This window comes from Colobus angolensis, unplaced genomic scaffold, assembly GCF_000951035.1.
Source record: "Colobus angolensis palliatus isolate OR3802 unplaced genomic scaffold, Cang.pa_1.0 Scaffold492, whole genome shotgun sequence".
In the NCBI taxonomy this organism is placed as follows: domain Eukaryota; kingdom Metazoa; phylum Chordata; class Mammalia; order Primates; family Cercopithecidae; genus Colobus; species Colobus angolensis.
Genome location: NW_012118399.1, coordinates 2,180,267 through 2,206,324, shown reverse-complemented (window position 1 = coordinate 2,206,324; position 26,058 = coordinate 2,180,267). Strand labels below are relative to the sequence as shown.

At 37.7% G+C, this 26,058-nt stretch overlaps 1 long non-coding RNA gene across 1 annotated transcript in view; it reads left to right on the top strand.

Annotated features, from left to right (window-relative positions):
• Positions 1 to 1,617: 1,617 nt before the first annotated feature.
• The window catches only part of LOC105524242, a 176,244-nt gene continuing 151,803 nt past the window's right edge, over positions 1,618 to 26,058 (top strand). The window contains exons 1-2 of the long non-coding RNA XR_001003724.1: positions 1,618 to 1,716; positions 2,218 to 2,316. This is a non-coding gene — a long non-coding RNA (uncharacterized LOC105524242). The remainder of the gene's footprint in view (positions 1,717 to 2,217; positions 2,317 to 26,058) is intronic.

Here is a 26,058-nt window from a genome sequence, read left to right as displayed (position 1 = left end):
AACTCTTCAACTGCGGCCCTGCCCAGATATTCTGATTCATTAGATGTGGAGCTGGGCCCAGGAGTCTTCTTATTTAACAAGATCCCCAGGGATTCTGAGGCAAGAAGTCATTAATTCAAACTTTGTGAAACACTTTGAGACTGCAGTGTCTTATTACAACTAATAATAAATTTATAATTATATGCCAGGAACTGTATTGTGTTTTATAGGCATTATTACAAATAATCCTTAAACAACTCTGTGAAGTGGATACCATTATTATGTCCATTTTTGGGCAAAAATGTGAAGCTTAAAAAGTTTAATAATTTGCTCAATGACACATAGATAGCAAAGGGCTGAGCCAGAACTCAAACCCAGTGTTGTTCATACTCTACTATAATGCCAACATTCCTTCAGATTTCACATAAAAATTAAATGAATGAGACAAAAGTGTCAAGACTGTGTGTGCCCTCAGTAAATATCAGTTTGTTTCTTTTTTAATCTGTGCATTAAATCATAAAAGATCAAGTAACAATTTCTTTTTCTAGCATTTTATTGCTGTGGCTGATCCATTGAGAACTTTCACTATGGGCCCCCTCATTACCTTTGCAACAGATACTGTCCAGTTCTGGAAAACTGTATTCTTCAGAATGTTTGTGATGCCCATGGCCGCTGATATTTTCATTTGAGAGTGGTGCTCAGGTATTGGAAAGATGGGAACAGAAAATACATTTGTTACATGATCATTATGTGGTAGGCATATTTTAGAAGATATTTTGCCAAGTTTTAACAACAATGCTACATTGTGTAGATGAAGAAGTTATTTTCCCAAGGTCACTCTGCCCAGAAAAGTAGAGGACCAGAATTTGAGCTTCTACTATGCCTCAGTGACTCCACAACTTGTGTGCTTTTCTGAATATGTCATTTCCTTATAAAAGTATAACCCCCGTCACAGATATAAATTGGTGCTGACTCTGCTTTTGAGTGAACTTTATTAGTGAAAACCTCAGTATATTTGGCATATTAAATGCTCAAAACTGAAGCAGAAGAAATCATCAAATGTGAAGAAGGAGCACTGGCAATTTTACTGATGAGCCTTACAATACTGGAACGGTGTTGATTATAACAATGATAAACACATCTCCTTTTAAATATAATTCTAGTTGACCTTTTTCTTACTCTAGGCTAGAAATCAGGAGTTCAAACTAGTCAAATGCTAATGCAATAAGTTATCTAATAAGTAGGACATCATAGGTTTTGAATGCATATCAGATTTTTCTCTTTTCCCTGAGATAAAAAGAATCATCTGAAATCCTCTGCTGGGTGAGAGCAAGTTCTTATTAGAGGAATGTAATACATTTATGATGAAGATAGGGGTTTTGCAAAGTTGCCTTTCTCATTTGCTTTGCATTCAATTCCTTCAGAAGAATGGGAGAAATTCAGTTGAATAGGAAAGATATCACTGAAGTTCCAGAACTCGATCAATTATCTAACAATATTAAGAAACTGAATATATTTTCTTATGCAATCCATTTTATCTTTCCAGGTCAGTTAACATTGTTCCTTCCGAGGTGCAGATGGAAATTTTTTGAGTTTTTCCAAAACTTTCCAGAGCTCAGATACCCTATATTTTCTTTGCAGTAGCCATCAATATTCTGAAAATGGCAGTAATTTTTATTCAACCTGTATAAGCCACTTTCACCATGCACCTGGAAGCAACATCTACATCTTTTTCAGGTAATAGTTTTCAAATATTCATTCATAAATATTGCTGTTGTTAAGAAATACTAAGTAAGTAGAAGTGAGTTATATATTCTCAAAATGGCTAGAAATTCACTCCAAAATTCTGCAAAATTGTTTGAGGATAGTATAGATAACATTGATGCTATTCTCCTTCCTCACAGCCCAAGCTCAGACATTGAGAAGTAAATACCCAAAACGAAACAAAACACTTATGTTCCCCAAATTTTTCTAAAAGGCACTCTTTAAACTAAAACAAATTTTTTTCCCTCTGGAATTGGAATTATAAATGGCAATTACAATCCCAGATTAGCCCACAGAAGCCTAACCATCAATACCAAGTGTGTGAATGCTGGCAGCTGGCAGAAGGGAAGGAGACAGGAAATTATCCCTTCTGAGGCACAAAGCTGGCTTTATATAAAGTTGTTATTTAGGCAAAGATTTTCTTTCATACCACTATTCTTTTTTTTCCCCTCAACTCATCAACCACATTCCTAGTTTTCCTCTGTCCACTATGAAGGACTCTGTGACCACATTCTGACTCTGATGATCCTGCTCAGAATTGACCTGAACCCCAATAATTCACCTTTCTCTCAGGTAATCTTTTCAAATCCAGGTAATCTTTCAAGGTCCAATTCATATAGCTGTTTTTCTGGAATTTCTTTTTTTGCCCAACCCTTAGCTCCAACTCTTGTCTTTCTCTAAATAGCTGCAGTGAGTACTATTTCAATAAGCTATTCAGTATGTAAACATATCCTAGCATTATTGTTACAGGAAAGGGGTCCCAATTCAGACCCCAAGAGAGGGTTCTTGAACCTCAGGCAAGAAGGAATTCAGGGTGAGTCTATAAAGTAAACTGAAAGCAAATTTATTAGGAAAGTAAAGGAACAAAAGAATGGCTACTCCATAGACAGAGCAGACCTGAGAGCTGCTGGTTGCCCATTTTTATGGTTATTTCTTGATGATATGCTAAATAAGTGGTAGATTATTCATGCCTCACCTTTTTAGACCATATAGGAGAAGTTCCTGACATTGCCATGGCGTTTGTAAACTGTTATGTTTCTGGTGGGAGTGTAGCATGGAGGATGACTGAAGGTCTCTCTTGCCACCATCTTGGTTTTGGTGGGTTTTAGTTTGCTTCTTTACTGCCACCTGTCTTATCAGCAAGGTCTTTATGACTTGTATTTTGTGCTGACCTCCTGTCTCATCATGTGACTTAGAAAGCCTTAACCATATGGGAATGCAGCCCAGTAGGTCTCAGCCCCTGTTCAAGATGGAGTTGCTGTGATTCAAATGCCTCTGACATTATGATACTGTTTACTGACTTGAATCATTAGTTAAACATGTATTGTATCATGTATTGTATGTATGTTTTATGCCTTTATATATTATCTCCTCCACCATTATAAATTGTACAGCAAGCAATAAACCTTGCCAAAGAGAGATCTGGTCTTGGCAGTTGGCTCCTGGGAGGCAACCTCTAAGCCCATAGAGTGTCCTGCCTGATTAGAACATCTTCGTTTACTTGGGATCTGGGGCCATAAAGACCTCAGACTACAAGGTGTCAGATTGACCTCTGGAAGTGCTGGAAACTAAGATTAGCCATATGAGTAGTGGCTGAGTGACTGGATTACAATCAAAACTCCAGACACCAAAGCTCAAATGAGCTTCCCAGTGGGCAATGTTCCATGTGTATTTTCACACATTGTTGCTGGAGAAATAGGTACTGCACACATGGCTTCACTGGGAGAGGATAACTGGAAGCCCTGTGCCTTAAGGTCTCTGAGCCCTGCCTTGTGTGCTTCTTTCTTCTGCTGATTTTAATCTGTATCTTTTCACTGTAATAAACTGTAACCATGTGTGTAACAGCTTTCTGAGATCTGTGAGTCCCTTTAGAGAATTATCTAACCTGAGGGTAGTCTTGGATCCCTGATCTCACAGTACGTGTGAGAAGTAAAGGTGGTCTTGGGGACTCCTGAGCTCTGCATACTAACAAAGGGAAGGGACTGTACTAAGTCATACTTGTAAATATACATAGTCAAAATGCCTAACACAGAGTTTAGGACACATTGTTGAATAATGATTTAATTCTATTAACAACTTACTGTTCATTCTTGTCCTTGAACTACACTTCCATAGCACTTTACTAAAGATAACTCCTTATATCTGAGGCAGTACAGAGTGAAAAAGAAAAATAATTTGAGTAAATATGCTGAGTGTTAAGGAGTTCTACAGTTCCTGGTGATAACAATGACCACTAACTGAGAACATATAAAGCACTAAGTATGGTGTTAGTCTTTTACTTGCAATAACTCTTCATTCTCATGGCAACCATTTGAAGCATCATTGTTAAATTTGCCTGTTTTACAGATGAGAAAACTGATACACAATTTTTAATGAAGATGCATATTTAATCATTAGTATCAACTTTTAAAAGTCCACATATCTGTTTATAGCCACCACTCCATTTCCCTGTGCTGCTTCACAGCAAATTTCACTGCAAAATCCCTCCGACAGGTTGACTACATCCTTGTCTCCCCTTCCTCATTTCTAACTAACTCCTTCACCTACTGCAGCAACTTATCTCTACCTTTCCAAATGGTACTCATCAAGGTCTACAAGTATTTTCATGTGGCCAAATCCAGCAAACATGCCTTAGTTTTCATGCTACTCATCCTCACAGTTTATCATGTACTCCTCCTTTAAATATTTTTTTCTTCTTTTGGTTTCTGATTTTTCTGTTACTTACTGAACTTAATTAGTCTTTGATGACATCTTTTCCTCCATCTAAACTCACGGTTAAATGTTGGCCTGACCAGGGCTTCCTTTGGGCCTCTTTGCTCTTCTGTGTATACTGTATCCTTAGGTAATCTCATCGCCTTGACTTACAAACATCCATACATTGATGATGCTCAAATTTTCAGTAAAAATCCAGACATCTTCCCTGTGCTTCAGGCTCAAAAATCTATGTTTCCTCACTTATTCCTCTTATCAACATCACTGTGTAAAGGAGAATGTGGAAGTAGGAAAGGCAGAAGCTCACTCTCTTGGTGCCTCTGTGACATGGTGTGACATCAAGGGAATCTTCGCTCTTCTTACTCCAGTCATGACCCAGGATATTTGTGTTCAACTGGAGTGAGTAAGAAAATTGTAAGTCAACACAATTGTTTTCTATAAGGAGTTCTTAATGCATGACTCATATATGTACGTACATTATATAGTGGCATTTTATGTGATATTTTATACTTTTAAAATATTTAGATCCAATTCAACTTTCTAAAAATTGGTGTGACTATTAAACAAAGTCATAGTTTTTATCACAATCTTAGCATGAAATCCAATTCCCTTTTAGTAGTCTACAATGTTATCAAGTACTGCTTTTTCCCGCCAGCCCCTACCCACCACTGGCCTTCTTTCTACTTCTTAAATGTTATTTCCTACTCAGAATATTGGTACTTGCTTTTTCCCTCTGACTGGAATACATTTTTTCCCTCATCTAGCATGGCTGACTCCTTCTCAATCTTGAGGTCTCAACTCAAACGTCATCCCCTCATGAAGGCTTTTCCTGACCCCTGTTCCCACTCAAATAGGAGCTCTTAATTACCCTCTATTACATGACTACGCTTACTCCCTTTACAGAACCTACCACAATAGATAATATTTTTCATTGTCTTCCCATGCCTCAACATGAACTCAAGGAGAATAGGTTCCTTGTCTGCCTTGCTCACTGCTGTACTGCAGCACCTACAATAGTGTCTGACCCCCAATAATTAATTTGTTCCATGGATTTGTTTTACTAGGCCCCTATGCCAGGATTCAAACTTGAGTTGAATGTGACCCCAGAATTAAAGCTCTTAAATATCCTGCTTGGCTAACATTTCGTCTAAAGCAAGCGACAGGAGATAGTGAGGAGATGACAACTGTTGCATCAGTCAGGGAAGATTTCCTGGAGAAGGTGGGAAAGATTTGGATACAGGTAGAAACTTAAGGAAGAATATTTTAGGCCAAGTGAACACACAGAACTAGAAACTAGAAATAAGCTGGATTTATGAGGTAGAGGACTAGAAAATCTTAATTATAAAGTTAATTGTAATTATAATGGAATTAATATTGAACAGTCGCAACATAGCCTTTAGTGGAAAAATTTAATTCAATCCTATTTTCTCCCAGTTTCCATGCCAGATTTAAGTTACTTTGGGAGCTGATGAGTTCACATGTACATTTATACATATAAATGGCAAAGCTGCAACCTTCAAACTCAGGGTCCACCTCTGTTATAGGAGATGAGATAAGGGCTGCTGGTTGCAACCCACTAATGCCTGAAAGTTGTTTAAAACCCCAAATCCAGAAACTGGGCATCCTCCTCTCTATTTATTTTGCTTTGAGCTACGTCAGAATATTCTGCATGGCAGATCCTAGTGGAAAGAGCGATGGAACTGGGTGAGGGAAGGAGGTGGCAGAGAAAAGGTTGTACAAACAAAATATTTTCACTTTGCAAATAAAGAGATTTAAGCATTCTCCAAAATGTTACCGCTTCTATATTTTTCATCTTGTTTCCCAGAACATGTCACTTCATTTTGAAGTCTAGTGTTGTTAAATAGGAAAGCCTAATTGATATATAGAAAGAAGTATTAGTCACCTCACCCAAATTCCTGGGAAAATATCCTTAGCTATACAACTCATGACTCACAGAAGAAGCTGAGGGCCAACGTAAACTAAAACTCTTACTCAGAGATAATAAAGCGGCCGGGCGCGGTGGCTCAAGCCTATAATCCCAGCACTTTGGGAGGCCGAGACGGGCGGATCACGAGGTCAGGAGTTCGAGACCACCCTGGCTAACACGGTGAAACCCCGTCTCTACTAAAAATTACAAAAAGCTAGCCGGACGAGGTGGCGGGCGCCTGTAGTCCCAGCTACTCAGGAGGCTGAGGCAGGAGAATGGCCTAGACCCGGAAGGCAGAGCTTGCAGTGAGCTGAGATCGGGCCACTGCACTACAGCCCAGGCGACAGAGTGAGACTCCGTCTCAAAAAAAAAAAGATAATAAAGCATGAAATGGCACTTTAGAATTAAAATTACATTGAGAGAAAATGCCTTTCCAAAGTACAGGAAAAAAAAAGGGTTGAAATGTTGAGTCAAACTATATAGGGTACATTTTCACAGGTTACTAAACAATATATATTATGCTGTGTAGAGAAGTTATTTTTCTTCCAAAGTATGTGTCTTTGCTTTTCTCAAATGTTACAATATTTTCTAATAGTTTTTTATGAAAACATTTGAATGATAGGTTTGAATTAAAATCATTTTTTCAGAAAAAAAAATGCATCTGGGCCTGGAATTTTAGTACATCATTTAGTTATTGTTGTCCAATTCAAATATATGTTCCTCGAGCTACCCTCATAAAATATTTTAGACCTTTCTGCTTCTTGGTATGTCATGTGTATGTAGGTCCTTTGAATTTATTTATTTACTTTCCAATCCATAACCTAAAAACTTCAACTATTCCACAACTTTCTCCAAATATTAAAGAAATATTGGCCGGGTGTGGTAGCTCATGCCTGTAATCCCAGCACTTTGAGAGGCCGAAGTGGGCAGATCACGAGGTCAGGAGATCGAGACCATCCTGGCCAACATGGTGAAACCTCCTCTCTACTAAAAATACGAAAATTAGCTAGGCATGGTGGTGCATGCCTGTAATCCCAGCTACTTGGGAGGCTGATGCTGGAGAATCGCTTGAACCAAGGGAGTCAAAAGTTTCAATGAACCGAGATTGCACCACCACACTCCAGCCTGGCAACAGCGTGAGACTCCATCTCAAAAAAAAGAAAAAAATATGCTCATGGTCTATTAAGTAAATAATTTATACATGCAAAGCCCAGAGGAACTATTCATGACTGTCTGCTTTTAAGTGTTATTCAAGAAAGAAAGAAGAAAAATATGTTTATTCAAATATTTTATTCAACTCTTAGATATATCATGTTATATCTACAAACTAATTTCATTCTTATTCTTCTTGATTTTGCTGTTATAATTATATTAAAATTCATGTATTCATTCATGATATTTGCAGATTTTTTTAGTTGCATGAAAATAATACATTTGTGTAGTGAGATGCAAAAAATTAACAGTGATTTTATTTTTCTTCCTAAATAACAGGAAATGTTTCCAATTATTTTTTAAAGCAGGACATTTGGTAAAGATAATGTTGCTATAGCAACTTTAGAACAAGGCTTAATTTGGGCCACAGTGAGTGCACCCACTTGTTTTAAATTCATCATTCAGTCTAATCTAGCATTTACATGTAGATCTTCATTTACAAACAACTGCAGCAGGAGAGCCTATGTGGAAAGTGCTTTAGGGATACTGTGCCTCAAATTTCCACTTGCATTCATGGCATTTATTAAGTGTCTATATCCCAGTACCAAATGTTCTAATGTTGATTAAGAAAAAAATAAAACCTTACTTCAATTTTACTCAATATTTAGAGTTGTGAAAATCAATTTGCTCTTAACAGGTCTGCGAAAATATTTTGACACTACAATACTCCTTACTTTCTAGTTTTAATCCTTACAAAATATTAGAATGGAAACATTTATTGCATTTGTCTGAGGAAAGATAGTTTAGCTTAGTCTGCATTAGCTTATTTCCACCCAAAGAATACTGCATACCTGTAAGACTCTTACCAGTATTGTGTCACTTAACAATGGGAATACATTTTGAGAAGTTCATTTTTTGGTGATTTGATCATTGTGCAAACATCATAGAGTGTACTTACACAAACCTGGATGGTACAGCCTACTACACCTAGGCTATGATATTATGGAGTCACCATCGTATATGTAGTGTGTCATTGACAGGAATATCATTATATGATGCTTGACTGTGCATATTTAGGATTAAGATGATTTGAAATGAAGATACATGGGATTTCCCAATTGCTATGGTTTTGTGTCCCCTCCGAAATTCATGTTGAAAGTGGATCCCCATTGTAATGGTATTAAGAGGCAGGACCTTCGGGGGATGTGATTATATTATGAGGACTCCAGTCTCATGCATGGAATTAGCACCCTTATGAAAGGGCTTAGGTTGAATGAAACACCCTGTTGGTCTCCTGTCCCTTCTGCCATCTAAGGACACAGTGTTCCTCAACTCCAGAGAATGCAGCAACAAGGTGTCAGCTTGAAAGCAAAGAGAAAGCAAGAAAGCAGAGAGAAAAAGAGAAAGCAGAGAGCAGCCCTCAACAGACACCAATCCTACCAGCACCTCAGTCTTGGACTTCTCAGCCTTCAGAACCATGAGAAATAAATTTCTGCACTTTATAAATTACCCACTCTCAGGTATTCTGTCACAGCAGCACAAATGGACTAAGACAGAAATCAGTACCAGAGAATAGGGGTGTTGCTATAACAAATACCTAAAAATGTGCAAGCAGCTTTGAAACTGGCTAACTGGTAGAGACTGGAAGGGCTTGGTGGTGCATGCCAGAAAAAATCTAGATTGCCACGAACAGAGCATTAAGCGCAATTCCAGCGAAGGCTCAGGAAAGGAGATTTAGAGAACATGTCAGTCTTAGAGATAATCTCCATGGCTATGAACTGAATGTCCATAGAAATATGGACAGTAAAGGCCATTCTGAGGCGTTCTTAGACATAAATGAGGAATATCTTACTGGAAACCGGAGGAAAAGCCATCCTCATTACAAAGTGATGAAGAACTCTGTTACATGTGTCTGTGTCTTATTCCTTTTTACAAGAAGAATTTAAGAGAAATGAACTAGGATATTTAAAGGAAGAAATCTCTAAGAAAAGAGTTTAGGGTGATGCGTGGCTTCTCTTAACTACTTATAGTAAAATTTGGGAGGAGAGAAATGAGTTAAAGCCAGAATTTATATCAAAAGAGAAGAATAACACAAAGATTTGGAAAATTCTCAGCCTGACCAGATTGTACAGAATGCAAAGTTGTGTTCAAGAGAGAACACCAAGGGTGTGCCAGGAAATTTTGTAAAGGAGATTAGATTATATGCATCCAGACAAAGAAAAAATGACCCCAAAGGCATTTCATAGGTCTTTGAAGCTGCCACTTCCATTACAGGCCCATAGTGCAAGGGTCTTTTAGGGCAGAATGGTTTCCAGAGAGGGACCCAGGCTACCTGTGGAATCTTCGGGCTTGCTCCCCACTGCCACGTCAACGTTCCACTCCCTGCATTCCAGTGCAGCACTCCTTGGCCACCTTAGCTATGGTTCAAGCAGATGCAGATGTAACTCAGGCTGCTACTTCAGAAGGTAAAAGCTACAAGCTTTGGCAGTGTCCACAAGGTGCAACCTCTGCAGGCATGCAGACTGCATGAGCTGTGGAGTCATGGCTACCACCACCTAGATTTCAAAGGGTCCTCAGAGAGGCTCAGGGCCTGGGCAGGGAACTGCTGCAGGGCTGGGGCTGCCACAGAGACTTTCCAATGCAGCAACACCTAGTGGAGCTGTGGGAGCAAGCTGTTCTTGAGACCCCCTAACTATAGAGCCACCCGTGTATAGTGCCAGCCTGGGAAAGCTGCAGGCATGCAGCTTCAATGTGTGAGAGCTGAAGTTGGGGCTACACCCAGCAAATCAATGTGGGTGGAGCTGCCTGAGATCCTGGGGGCCCATCCCCTGTTTCAGTGTTTCTGGAAGGTAGGACATGGAGTCAAAGAAGATTACTCTCAAGCCTTAGGATTGAATGTTGTTTGCATGGTTGGGTTTTAGATTTACCTGGAAACCGTTACGCCTTTCTTCTTTCCAATTGCTCCCTTTTGGAATGGAATTATCTCTTGTAGGCCTGTCCCACCATTGTATTTTGGAAATACATAACTTGTTTCATCTTACACATTCACAGCTGGAGAGAAATTTGCCTCAGGATGAATTTTACCTTGAGTCCCACCCATACCTGATTCAGATGAGACTCTGGACCATAGACTTTTAAGTTGGAACTGGAATGAGTTAAGACTCTGGGGGCTTTGGGGATGGAATGAATGTATTTTGCATGTAAGAAGGACATAAATTTGGGGGCAGGAGGGAAGGAATGCTACGGTTTGAATGTGTTCCCTCTAAAATTCATGTTGAAACTTAATTCTCATTGTGATAGTATTAAGTAGTGGATCTTTTGGGGAAAATGATTAAATCATGAAATCTCCACTCTCATGAATGAATCAGTGTCTTTTTAAAGGACCTGAGGAACTAGCTTAGGCCTTTTTTGCTTTTCCTCTCTTCCACCATGTGAGGACACAGCATTCATCCTTTTGTGCCCTTCTATCCCTCCCACCGTGTGAGGACACCTTAGTGGTGCCATCAATGAAAAACAAGCTCTCACCAAACACCGAACCTGCCAGTGACTTGATCTTGGACTTCTCAGCCTCCAGACCTGTAAGAGATCCGCTTCGATTAGTTATCAATTTCCCAGTCTCAAGTATTTTGTTACAGTAGCACAAACGGACTACGATGCCAGTTATACAAAAGCATGCAAAATGTGCTCTGGTTTTCAGGTTTCACTCTCATAAAGGCTGAACTCTTTAACTTACCACTGGAGGAGAGATTCAATCTGCTACTATTGATGTATTGCCTTTGAGGCAGCAAATATCTTCACACATTCTTTTACCTCTGCCTAAAATTTGTTCCCTGCCCCTCTTATTAAGATTTAACACAAATGTTAGGTCTTCTAACAAGTGTTCCCTGAACTGCAGTTCTCTTTCTCAAGAGAACTGGACCTAGACTGGACTCTGCTATTTCAAATACTTATTTGCATAGCTGCCTCACAACTAAACAGACACTTCTCTAAGGAGTACTTTCTTTAACTTGGAATTTTCTTCTCCAAAAACCGAAGCAGCACCTGGTAAGTAGCAGGTGCTACATACAAATTTAAAAACAAAACAAAACATGTGTTTCAATTAATCAACACATAGCTATTGAAGAGCTATCATGAACCATAATAAATATTATGAACTTACCATTTGTATTTGGGCCATTAAAGTGTATACATCTATTATCTCTTGAAGTGACACCTAAGCATATGAGAATACAAAGCAATAAATGTCATCTGTAAAATGACTAAAACCAAAAGAAGAATAATAAGCTATATAAGAATTTAAGAGATGGTCTGCTGGGGAGAGCAGAGGCTGTTTCAAGGAAAGGAGAAGATTTTAGCTAAACTGTAAGTATAATTAGGAATTGAGGAGTTGAGGAGTTAACCAAAGGGTGTGGAAAGATTTTTCAGAGAACAACAAAAGCAAACAGCAGTGGAAGCAAGATCATTGATCCCGGGACAATCAATACACAAATGTGGCTGGGTCTAAAGCTCCCTCAAGGAGAGGGGATTCCTTATATTCCAGAAGAGTGGTTAAGACCAAGCACCTTTAAAAAAGGCTGTGGAAATTATGAAAATGTTTTAAATTATGCACCACAAGGTTCTGGTGTACAGATCTAGAATTGGTTTAATATTTACTATTAGCTATTACTTTCCCCTCAGAACATTTTTAAAAACAACAATAAATAAAAGAGTTATAACAAAGTAAAATATGAAATGACAAACTCTCAAATCCACTATTTTCCCTCATAGGACTATATTTAATAAACATTTCAGACAATACAGAAATGTAATAAAACAGTATATTTTAGGAAAAAGTAAATTTAGTTGACATCTCATTTGCCCTGAACTACTAGCTCCAGACTTTTAATCTCATTTTTAAAATATTTTCATTGAAAAGATAAAAATACTTAAAACACATACACACACAAATTACTATTCATATAAATGTGAATTGAGCTATTGACAGAGATTTGAAGATCATCCTCATGGTTCAAGAAAATTACAGAGAGAGGCTCTCAGATTTTATATTATTAATATATAAGTATGATATCCAAGAAAATACATTTTCTGGAATAAAAAGAATAGGCTATTGACATATTTGATCTAAAGTAGTCATTATGAATACTTCACAGCATGTTTTAGGAAACAGATAAAGTTTAAAAGAAATAATTAAGAGAAAGAAGTGTGGGAGGCTGTAAATCTAATTTAATGAGAGGTCGAGACATGTAACTTCGCATAAAAGACTAATTCTGGGGAGAAACATTAAATAAACATTATGTGGGAGTCAACTACTACAGTGAATGAAGACGGGATTTAGAGAACGGTAAGGAACACAGGTGGAGATTTGATAAATGGAATAAATATAAAACCCTAATGTTTAACCATTAAGTGAGTGATCTGAGAGGCTGAAACACACTATGATGGGTATGAAATAGCATAAAAAGCCATATACCAAATTAACAAAATATTATGATTCACGGTCAAAAATAGCCAGTCTGTAGCTAGGAATAAGAAAAATAAAAGGAAGGGGAACTGGCTTTAATAACATGATATTAAACCAATGGTTAGGAGTGAAGGCAATAGAAAATGGAAAGAATAATTCTATTCTCTTGCCTCCCAAGAGGATTGAGGATTAATAAGAAGATAATACATACTTACTCGATACAAAAGGAAGGTGATGAAGCTTCAATGGGTCAATATTTTTATTAATTAAAATATTTGTTTTTTCTGAACATGAAAAACTCTAAGCTTGAAATTTTCCATACTAGAGTTCTAGCAAAACAGTGTTGCTGCTATTTCAGGGGCTGATATAGTTTGGGTGTTTATCCCCTTCAAATCTTATGTTGAAATTTAATCTCCAGTGTTGGAGGTGGGCCTGGTGGGAGGTATTTGGGATATGGGGGTGGATCCCTCATGAAAGGCTTGGTGCCATCCTTGTGGTAATGAATGTACTATCTCTCTAATAGTTCCCGTGAGCACTGATTTTTAAAAAGAGCCTGGTACCCTTTCCTCTCTCTCTTCCTTCACCTCTTGCCATGGGATGCCTGCTCCCCTTCACCCTCCACCATGAGTGGAAGCTTCCTGAAGCCTTCATCAGAAACAGATGCTGACGCCATGCTTCTTGTACACCCTGCAGAACCATAAGCCAAATAAACACTTTTTCCTTATAAATAACCCAGCCTCATGTATTCCCTTATAGCAATGCAAAAGTACTTAGACAGGGGCTTACCTTTCGTTTTAAAAAAATAATCACAGATCAGAATGCTCCCTTAACTATAGTAGTTAGTATCCTTGTTTTCATTTCTTTTTAGCTCTCCAGACAATATATACTGCCCCATTCTTCTGAATATCGATTGTCTTACATCTCTTAGAGTCATTAATTCAAGCTCTACCCTCATCTATAACAGAGTGACGTATATAGAATATATAATAACAGTATGCGATACATGAATTTATATACCATTTACGATATTCTAATCACTATACTAAACATGTTAAATGTTAGCATCTTACATGTGTTCAATACAGTACTTTCTATGACTTTAATGTGCTTGTCTTATTTATCAATTTATTGCCACTCAGCTCCAAATCTATTCTTAATTTCTTGTTCTGCAAAATTAGAGCTGAACAATTTAAATATTTTTGTCTAGGCACAAAGGCACAAGGTTAAGCTTTGCTGGCAGACACTGTTTGTAGGGACAGTGAAGGAGGACGGAGTGTTTCTCTCCTGGGTCTGGTGTGCTCCTCTGGTCGGGCACCTGCCCTGAAGGCGTCTTTTCCAGCTCTGCCTTCTAGGACACATAGCAGCTAGCAGCCCTGGTGGCCAAAAGTTTTCCCCAACACCCCATCAGATAACTTCATAGGCAAGTGTTACTGACAAAACATCTCCCTATGGATAGCATCCCTTGGCATCTTCTTGAGCCACCTTGCAGCAAGCTAATTCTACTAGCTTTTCCATGGGTGGTCTAGCTCAGCCCTAAGGAGATGGCTGTTCCTCATTACCAGCTAATCCTCTGTCATCCCCAGTCCTCTATAGAAGTTAATAATTCTTTATATTAAACTTACTTTGTTCAAATAACTGAGGGATTTCTGTCTCCTGCTTGGAGCCTGACAGACACAGTGCTTTTATGAGGTAGCAATTAGTAAGCACATTTTACCCACAGAAAACAGGCTAAGAGAGTAACTTTCCCAATGTAATATGGCTAATAAACAAAATAATTGAGACTTGAACCTTGTATTTTCTTTTAACTTCATAACTCAGTATTCAACCATTTATGACCAGGTATAATTAAAAACAGATACACCTTTATTCTCAGAAGTATCCCAGTTTGTTTGATAAATTATATTATTATCCTGGTTATATTACACTATTTCTCATTTTGTTTAAACCCAGTAGTTTTTACAACTTTTTACTTCATACGACTGTAAGACTATAATCTGAATTTGTTACCTGAAAATAACTGGGTTCATTCCCCTGGGAAGTGACAAATGGCTCCATAAGAAGGCAGGTTTTGATCAATAGGCGTTTTATTATTTGTCACAACTAAGGAGGACCCTGGAGTATTTTCCAAAACAGTGTCACCTCAAGGGAAAATGATAGGTGGGTGTCAAGGAGCCATGGAGAGGGGTGAGGGTGTGTTGTTGCATGTAAAGGAGGGGTCCGGGCGGTGCAGACTCGGTGAGCCACTGCGCCAGCACATAGGTCACAGGTTATGGTAATAGAGCTATAGCTCCTTCCAAGGTGGAGACTTTAGCATGATAACGAGTAAAGCTCGCACAGGTTCATTTGTAATTTGCTGGGGTCTGTCAGGAACTGGTTCCAGCCAACTAGGTGACTACACTCCACACAGGGTTTAGGGAAAAAGAAGGCTGCAAGACAGGAGGCTGTAAAACAGATGGATTGTTCAAGTTGATTAAATTCCTATAGTCCCTGAAGACACCCCCACCACCCTCACCCCATCTCCTTATAATTTTACTATCAGCACTCCTGACACCAGATTTGTGGGGGTTTTCCTCACACCAACAATCAAGTCTGCAACTGTCTGGATACCAGTTGGACACCCTAATTTAATTCCTTCTTAACAAAATGCCTGTAGTTAGCATCAGATCGCAGGAGTTAAGGGCTCAGTTCCACAAGACCGCCTCCACTTGAAAGTCAGCCACAAGTCTTGGGTGCTGAGGGTTCCCACACTTCTGTCCCACTTGGTTACAAAGACAGGGATTTCCATAACATGCTCCTCAGTTTCAATAATTTGCAAGAATGGCTCATCGAACTCAGAAACAGTTGATTTACTATTGCTGGCTTATTATAATGAATGCAATTCAGTAACAGCCAAATAAAAGAGATGCACAGGACAAGGTGTAGGAGAAAGAATTTCCATGCCCTCTCTTGGCATGCCGCCTCCCAGCATTCCTGTTTACTCACCAAACCAACCACTCTCCAAACCTCAGAGTTTAGGGATTTTAATGGAAGTTTTATTTTGTAAGCATGAATGATTAAATCACTTGCCATTGGTTATTGATTCAATCTCTGAAGGTCTGGGGGTGGGACTGGAAATTCTAATCCTCTAATCATGCCTTGGTCATTCTGGGGACCAGTCCCCCTCCTGAAGCTATCGAGGGACCACCAGTCATCTCCTTAACATACAAAAAATACTCATCATACTGGAGATTCCAAGAGTCTTATAAACTCTTGTGTCAGGAACTGAGAGCTAAAACCAAATATTATGACAAAAGATACTCCTATCACTGAAGAAGCTGCAAGAGTTTGGGGAGTTCTGTGTCAGAAACTGAGGATGAAGACCAAATACACATTTCTCCTACGATATCATACCTTGTGCTGGAACTGGGAATGGAGCTCATGTGTGTGTCATGCTCTCTTGTCCAGTTCCTTTAACTGCCCTCTCTCACAGTCTGGGAAGCATATTCCAGGACAAGTGAGAGAGATGTTAATATGAAGATAACTTTGAATCAACTCTAATTTATTGTAAACACAATCTTCTACACATTTTTGTACTTTGTCTACCATCAGTAATTAACGACTTGTGACACAGTTGATTGTGACGTATGTATTGATCAAACTGGTCATTCTAACCCATTCACAAAGAAAACAACCTCACTTGTAAGCTAAAGCTTCACAATTGCTTTGCACAGGGAGTTGAGTCCAATCTCCCTCCTCCACCACAAGACCCCGTTGCAGTGATCCCTTTACCTATCACTATGGCCCCCACAAGATTAAAGTTTGCCTTATCATCTTTAAAAAAGTGTCTCTACATAACATGCAATTTATTATATATAATATCATATAAAAATTATCAATATCCAAATTTATATTTTAGTGTACAAAGTCATTGCTTTATTAATATACTTTAAAAGGTTTGATTTATTCCAAGAGTGACAAGCTGCATCTCAGGTCATACAATTGCTTTGATGCTTTACCACTATCAAAACACCTTGAATATTAACTTTTCAAATGTAAATAACTCATGTAGCGTTTTCTAGATATCAAAGGCACACATACAATGGTACATCTCACTGAGAATATCCTATACTAAATGAAAAGTAAATTAAAAGTTAAAATTTAGAGACCTGCTCCAGGAAAGAAAAGAAAAATTGTTAGGGATCTTGACTTTATATCTTCAGATAAACTACTAATTTTTTTCCCCAATAGGCCAGCAATAAAGCTTCCTTATTAATATGCTAAGAGTTTCCAAAACTTTCCTAGGGTTATAGAATGCAGTTTATTCTACCTTTTCCATCTGATGACAAGGATTTAAGCAAGCAGTTATAGTTCTCTTCCACAAGGTTTTGAAACCAAAAGACCCAGGAGAGTAATTGAATGGTAATTTGGGAATGAGACATTGTGGCATGGTAGAGGCACAATAACCAAATAACAAATACATCTGCTGAGTAGATAGTTGCAAAATATTCCTTCACGCAAGCATCGTCTCCAGTTACCCAATATACTTACATCAATATTATACAACCTAAGCATCTAAAATGTGCAAGGCATTGATAATTTGAGACTCCCATTTGGAGTTAGGAATAGCATGTTGAGAATCCAACTTGGTTACCTTGAGGATTGTGTGGTCCACATGTTTGATTGGGAACAAAAAGACTTACACTAGGCCTTGATTCACCCAGCATCTATCCGAGGGCTAACAGCTGTGACCTGTCACTCTTCTGAGGTTTTGCCATCCGCTTCTCCATGGAGCTTTGGCTTGCATGAGCCACAGCATCAGCTTGTGACATACTAGTGGGGCCTGCCTCCCTTAAGATATTTAATATCTATCACAGAGGCACCAAGTGCCGGACAGCAAAAGAATACTAATGAGTGCTGTAAAAGCAGGTTTAGGAAAGATTACAGAAATTGTTTGCAGAAGGCTTAAAGTGGATATTATCCTAACTGCTCACATGGGTCTCATTTGATTGCTTCCAGAAATAAGATATTATTCATATGATTATTTGATATCATTTGGCAATTTGGATTCTCTCCAGATATTGTAGACATTCCAAATGGTCCAGATATTCTCTACTCTTTTCTAGAATCACAAAACGGTTGATAGGATTGGCTATTTCTTGAATGCTTATCAGGGTATCTCTAGTTCTCAAGGTCCAGTTCTCAACTGAAATACGTATTTGGAAAATACTTTGCATGTTTCTCCTTAGTTAATATTTGTGCTGATTACAATATAAAGAGTCTACCTATATGATTATGAAACTACATTTTAGTAATATGTTTTCAAACAAGGGGTCATAATATGGCCTTAATAAGTATGTATGTAGTGAAAATATATGTTCCTCTTATATTTGTTTCTGCTAGAATGTTTGTTCATAGATATCTTTGCATATTTAGAGCCACAAATTGCAGTTAAAAAATTAAGAGAAAATAAGAAAGTCATGTTATAGATTGTATAGAAAATGATAAATTTAAAATCATACAGGAGCTACTGAATTTATTCAAGGAAGTGGAAAGGTACAATAATAAAACCTTAGCTTCATTAAAAATTTTTTTTTCCGGAGTCCCGTTCTGTCATCTAGGCTGGAGTGCAGTGGCACGATCTTGGCTCACTGCAACCCCCACCTCCCAAGTTCCCAAGCAATTCTCCTGCCTCAACCTTCTGAGTAACCGGGACTACAGATGCCCCCCACCACGCCTGATTGATTTTTTGTATTTTTAGTAGAGACGGGGTTTTCCCATGTTGGCCAGGCCGAGTTTCAAACTCCTAACCTCAAGCTGTCTGCCCACCTCAGCCTCCCAAAGTGCTGGGATTATAGGCATGAGCCACTGCACATGGCCTGCATTTGATTTTTGACAAAAGCCTTTTGTTTCTCTGTAAATTAATGGATACTTTCCTGACTGCAGAAAAACTCAGACTAGGAAAACTAGTGGTGTGTCCTTCTCCTTGGCCACACTTTTACTGAGATAACAAGAGGGTAATCTCCAGCCCATTTTTGGCCCCTTGGCCTGGTGCTCAGGCAGTAGCAGATTTTACCTGCTGACTTCAGTGTCAAGGCCATTCCCAGATGCTCCGAGTCTTTTTGCTAGTAGTTGGGTACAAGGAAGGGATAAAGAAAAAAAAAAATTAAAATGCATAATATTAATAGCTCTGAGGCATGGCTACTTAAGCTGTTGAAAAGGCTGAAAAGGGCAACAAGCATTTTGAAGTAATTTTAAAAAAACTTTCAGTAATTACTGGTCCCACTGCTTTGACTGTAACAAGCAAAATATTCTGCATTCCATTATACGTCTTGTGATTCATCTCGTCTCCCATGAGACAGAGATTAATACTGCAATACGAAGAAGGAAAATGTGATTACACCAGATTTTATTGTAATACCATTATTGATTTGTTGCCATAATAATGTAGAATGCACATTGCCTTACTTCAGTAAGTTTTTATTTTTCTACATTTACCCCTAGAGATTTGAGAGCTTATATGCTATAAAATTGCAACCTTGATTCTGCAATTGAAAAACCTATCCATTGTTCTAAAGCTACCTTTAATCTGACTATACAGGTAGTCATAAACTATCATGATAATAGAATTATACTTCTAGTACTATACATTTTTCATCACTGGGCTCCTGTCTCAAGCACACCTTAATATTTAAGGTATATCAAGATACACTGAGATTTTTTTCTCCATCTTAGTCATTTTTATGTGTGTGATGAAATGGATTCTGCAGCATTATAGATTTCAAACAAACATCCAAAAAGCAATAATGCCAGCCTTCCTCAGTCTAACTCTCTTGAAAATATGAAAGATATTTAAGCTAGTTAGTCTTATTAAAAGCAAAGCAAAAAAAACTTCCAACTTTTTAGAGCTTTCTATTTTTCCATCATTGATTGTTATTTAAAATATACATTTCCTTCACACATATTTGCTTGTTCCTTTGCAGTAGTAATATTTTGTTAATACAATCCAACTTTATCATAAGTTATTACTTAACATGTGGATTTAGATGTCTTCTGAAATATTCTACTTTATGTAATAGGAACCTTCATAACACAAATAAGATTCTTTGTCCACTCTTCTACTGTCTACCTTCACTTTCTCCCTAGACCACTTCATCTGTTCTCATGTCCGTAGTATCTGTTTACATATTACCTACATGGAGATAGTTTCCAAATTTGTATTTCCGGTTCAAATCTTCTCTCTGAATTAAACCCGTATAGTCAGCTCTCCAGCTGACATTAGTTATCTCAAAGGTCTCTCGAACTTCACACATTCAAAGAGCTTTATTTTATTTTATTTCATTATTTTATTTTTAAGAGCCAGGGTCACTCTCTGTCACTTAGGCTGGAGTGCAGTGGTGCAATCATAGCTCACTGCAACTTCGAACTTCCAGGCTCCAGCCATCTTCGCACCTCAGCCTCCCAAATAGCTAGGACTACAGTCACATATCACCACATCTGGCTATTTTTTTTTTTTTTCCTTTTAAAGTAGAAACCAAGTCTCACTATGTCGTCCAGGCTTGTCTCCAACGGCTGGGCTCAAATAATTCTCCTGCCTTGGCCTCCTGAAATGCTAGGATTACAGGCATGAGCCACCATGCCTGACCCAAAGGGAAGCTTTTGATTTATCTTCCAACTTGCTCCTCCTCCTCGTCCCCATTTCAATTATTGTCATCACTATCCACTCAGCGATCTATGCCAGAAAGCTGGGAATTATCCTCGGTTTTTCCTTTCTCCTCATTCTCTGCATCCAATCTATCAGCAAATTTTGACAGCTTTATCCTCAAAATATATTCTAAATCCATCCACTCCACTCCATACCTACCCTGGCCTCCCCTGTCCAAGGCATCACCTGGAGCCAATCAACTGCTCTCCCAGTGTCCACCCATGGTGTCCTCCTATACTTTCTTCACAGAGCAAAGCATTTTTTAAAAACCATATTTAGATCATGTCACATCCCAACTTCACTTAGAATAAAATAGAAAACTCTTGATGTCATATTTAAAATCAGATCTGAACTTCTTACTCTAGTTTACAAAGCCTGGCTTCTACTCACCTTGAAAATATAATTTCCTGTCATCTCTCCTTTGCTAAAAATGTACCAGCCATCCTTCATCTCCTACCTCAGGGACTGTATGCTCTTTCTCTGCTGTGAATGCTCTTTGAATTCCTGGATTCTTTTCACCCTCTGTGCCTCTGTTTAAATATTACCTCCTTAGAAAGGTTTTCTTCCTGATCACTTCATTTAAGTATGGTCCTCAACCCCCTGAATCACCTCCATTATTTTCTTTTACAACACCCCTCCCCCCGATTTGTTTCATAACACTTTTCAAAAATCTGTGATTATTTATCTAATTTATTCACTTTTTAATTAGCTGTCTTTCTCTGGGCTAAAATCTTCTTTAGGGCAGGGATATTGTCTACTGTGTTTATCTTTGCAACCCCAGAGTCCAACAGTGTTAGTCACACAGGAAATGATACATAAACAAGCAGGCAGACTGCTCTTACCTGGATCATCATTGACCTCAGTCTTGTCTATCACTGCTTATTCACTTCCGTCCCAAGTATTCACTTTACTTCCATTATTCAAAATAAACCTTTCGAAGGTATTTTAAGTTCTATTACATTATCACCATTGACTTAAATTTAAAAATGATAAAAGTGTGTTCACTAATCTTCCAAGTATTTAAATTTTATAGCTTAGTTCTTTTCTCCATAAACCAAGTGTATTAGTTTGTATTCGGTGACAAATGACCCCAAAACTCCAGTGACTTAATGTGATAAAAGTTTATTGTTACCCTTGTTCCATATCCCAGGCACATCAGTAGGGGATTTTGTTCCACGTAGTCACTCAGAGATGCAAACGGAAAAACAGAGCTCTTACTGTCTTACAAATGTGCAGTGGGTCGTGGTGCCTCCTCAGTGTCAATGGAAGAGAAAAAAGAAATTAGAAATTGCACATACATTTCCCTTACTCCAGAAATGGCACACCACACTTTTGCTCATTGGCCAGCACTAGTGACATGGTCCTGCCTAACTACAAGGGGCCAGTAAGCGAAGAATTTAGGCAATGTTCCTCTCTCTGCCACTCCTGCTATACCATCCAAGTGATATTGATCACAATCTTAAAATTTCTCAGAACTTCTTGCCTTTCTATCACCTATTAGAAATGTGTATGTGTGTATATTGCTCAGTTAAGGATACAGCACTTATTTGTAATATGATTCAATTTATGAGTATTTTTAATAGAAATGAGTAGTTAATATGCATAACACATGTGGAACAAAACCTTGAAAGATCATATGCTCTGTAATGTACTTTGGAAATTAATCTAATAAAAGCAACAGTGTAACAGTGGGTGGACAAAATAGAAATAAGAAAAATGACAAACATTATTTATTCAGCCATAAATGTAAATACAACCTCAAGTGTAATTTGTTCTTTCAATCTGACAAAAACATATATACAGAAACATATAAAAGAAAAAAATTCCAGTGGATCCCCATTGCTCTCTAGATCAAAAACTCTTCACTGTAAATGTCAAAGTCTTCCATCAGTTAATAATACCTTGTCTGCAGTACTCTTTCAGAAATATATCTTTATTTGTGCTAAAGACTCGGCAGAGCACTAGCAACCACAGTGTGATTATCCTCACAATAAAAGTACCTGTAAATGCTGTAGAAAGAGAAGAGAGTTAGACAAGGCTTCGTAGAAGCAGCAACATTTGATCACAATCTTAAAGAATGATCTGGCAGGAGAGAACAGGGAATGTGGACTCCATTACAAATTATTCCACAAAATTTCAAAGAGGGTTTTGTGCCAAATATATTGCATATCAATACAAATCTGATGGACGTATCCTTAGTCAGGCCATGCTTGATGGGGAGTACCCCAAAGATATCTTGGCAGCCCACATGAGGGGAAGTTTGTTATGTATAGAAAAACATTGAAGGTATTCTACAAAAGAACATAGCATGTACAATGTCACAGGAAAATGAATATTCATGCCAAATATCAAACTGATAAATACCAAAAGGCTATGTGTAAGCCTCTCACACGTTGCTACTGGGAAGGCAAAAAGGACAACTATGGAGAAGAATTTGGCCCCCTCTTGCAAAATCACATACACGTTGTCGTTTGACTCAGCAATTTCCTTTCTAGGAATCTGTCCCAAAACTGACATTGGCAAAAACATGAAAAGACATTATGTACAAGGCTATTGATTGCATTACTACTTTTAAAACCAAAAATATAGAAACAAAACTAATTTCATTAACAGCCACTGCCTGAATAAACAATGATCCAACTATACAAGGTAGACTCTGCAGCTGTAAAAGAAACGGAGACTCTGTTTATCTACCACTATGGAATATCTCCAGCATATATTTCAATGAAAAAGTAAAGTGGGGGAAAGTCAGTAGAGTGTGCCACGGTTTATCTAGAAGAGACATGAATATTTATGTCGAATGCATGAAATTGCTGTTTTTTTTAGGTTAAAAGGCAGTGAAATATCTGCAATTTGATGTGGTTTCATCTAATGTGTATGTATTAGCCTATATATTTTAAGTAAAAAGACTAAATTTTTAAATAATATTTTCAAGACAGAATGACATGTATGCCACATTTGCCTGGAAAAGTTCCAGTTTATTCTTTTTTTCGAAGTATAGTTATTAATAGAACCTCCTTTCACTTTTGAAAATGTCTCCATGTAGATCAAAGTTGTATGGTCATTTGGAGGATAGGGAGAAAAAGGTGGAGAGGACAGGTGGAAATGAAGAAATAAAAGTGTGAAGAGCAGAAATACAAGTTTGACTTCCTTTAACATTTTTTTTGTCATTTTTATTTTGAAAATGTAAATATTTTAAATAATGATAGCAATTAATTTTAAAACACTTCTTGAAATTCAAGAGCAAAGATAAATAAATAAATCTAAATTTATATCAGTCGATAGCATAACCATACAGAACTATTTAGGATGGCATAAGAATGCAATGATTTGACTATAGTTCTCCAGTAAGGGAAAAAAAACCTAGAAACATGTCTTAAAAAGAGAAAAGAAGATAAAGATGTAGAATTAACAGGTTGAATAAATAACCAATAGCACTGAATTTGAATTAAAAGTAGCAGTATGAGTTCAGGATGCCTTTATATTTAAAAGAAAAAAACCAAAAACACATTTCCTGTCTGTTTGCTAAAAAGCCTAGAAACAATGATGGATTCAGTAGCTCTGAGCATCCCCAGTGTTCACATTGTGGTCAGCAATATGAATTATTTCCACATGGAGCCGGAAATCCTTTGAGAAACGGATGCCTACAAATCTAAGGTAGGAAAATTCTGAGATAAGCCTGGAAATTTTTGTCATGTAAGAAAGCAAAAAAGCTGTCAAAGACTACTACTAAAGTCTAGTAAAAAGGGTTCAAATGGCAACATGAATAGGCTCTCATTGGCCGAAGGGAGTAAGAGAAGCTAGCATTTATCCTGCCTCTCTGTAATTAGCTATTCCTCAAGACAGGCAATTACATCATAAGGGAAACTTCCCTTTATGGAATTGCTCCAGCTGATAAACTAGGAAATGTTTTTAAAATTAGGATATTTTCATTTTGCAATTCTGAATGAATTAATGGATCTAGAAAATGGCCGTCAATAGCTAAGAATATAAAAGGAGTTGTAATCAGATATTACATAACTCCTGAGAAAGGACACACCACCACCTCTGAAGTGGTCTGATAATACCTTTATTTTTTTATTTTACTTTAAATTCCAAGATACATGTGCAGAATGTACAGATTTGTTACAGGAGTATACATGTGCCATGGTGGTTTGCTGCACCTATCAACCTGTCATCTAGGTTTTAAGCCCCGCATGCCTTAGGTATTTGTCCTAATGCTCTCCCTCCACTTGCCCCCCTATCTCCCAACAGGCCCCAGTGTATGTTGTTCCCCTCCCTGGGTCCATGTGTTCTCATTGTTCAATTCCCACTTATGAGTGAGAAAATGCAATGTTTGGTTTTCTGTTTCTGTGTTAGTTTGCTGAGAATGATGGCTTCCAGCTTTATCCATGTCCCTGCCAAGGACATGAACTCATTCTTTTTTATGGTCACATAATATTCCATGGTGTATATGTGCCATATTTCCTTTATCCAGTCTATCATTGACAGGCATTTGGGTTGATTCCAAGTCTTTGCTATTGTAAATAGTGCTGCAATAAACATACGTGTGCATGTGTCTTTATAGTAAAATGGTTTATAATCCTTTGGGTATATATCCAGTAATGGGATTGCTGAGTCGAATGGTATTTCTGGTTCTAGATCCTTGAAGAATTGCCACACTGTCTTCCACAATGGTTGAACTAATTTACTCCCACCAACAGTGTAAAAGTGTTTCTATTTCTCCACAGTCTTGCCAACATCTATTGTTTCCTCACTTTTTAATAATCATCTTTCTGACTGGTGTGAGATGGTATCTCATTGTGGTTTTGATTTTCATTTCCCTAATGATCAGTGGTGATGAGTTTTTTTAATGTTTCTTGGCCATGATAATGCATTTAGGTCTAACAGTTAATACACAGAAAATACAAGGAACCCTACAAGATGCAATCAGCAAAATCCAGACTGTGAGAAATTCCATGAGAAAACTACATGATTTTTTCAGCAAATTAGTGTAAGGAGATGAAAAAAAAAAAAAACACAGGTAGAATCTATAGATTTAAAGAGACTTAAGAAATACATTAAACAATTGCAATGTATAGACCTGGCTCTTCATTCAAACAAAATGTAAACCAGAAAATGAATCATTTATAAGATAATAATCAGAGAATGCAAACACTAACTTGATATTTAGTTCTTGAATTATTGTTCATTTTTTAAAATTGTGATAATTTTATTTTGGTTATTGTATTTTAAAGACCCCTGCACATTTTCTGTTGCAAAAACAAATGCAGTACTCTAAATAACCTCTTCCCTGTGGCAATCTTAATGAAATGGCTAGTTTCCATAAATTGCTGTGTAAGGACACTGCTTCGGGAAGATTTTTTCACCTTACCCTATCAC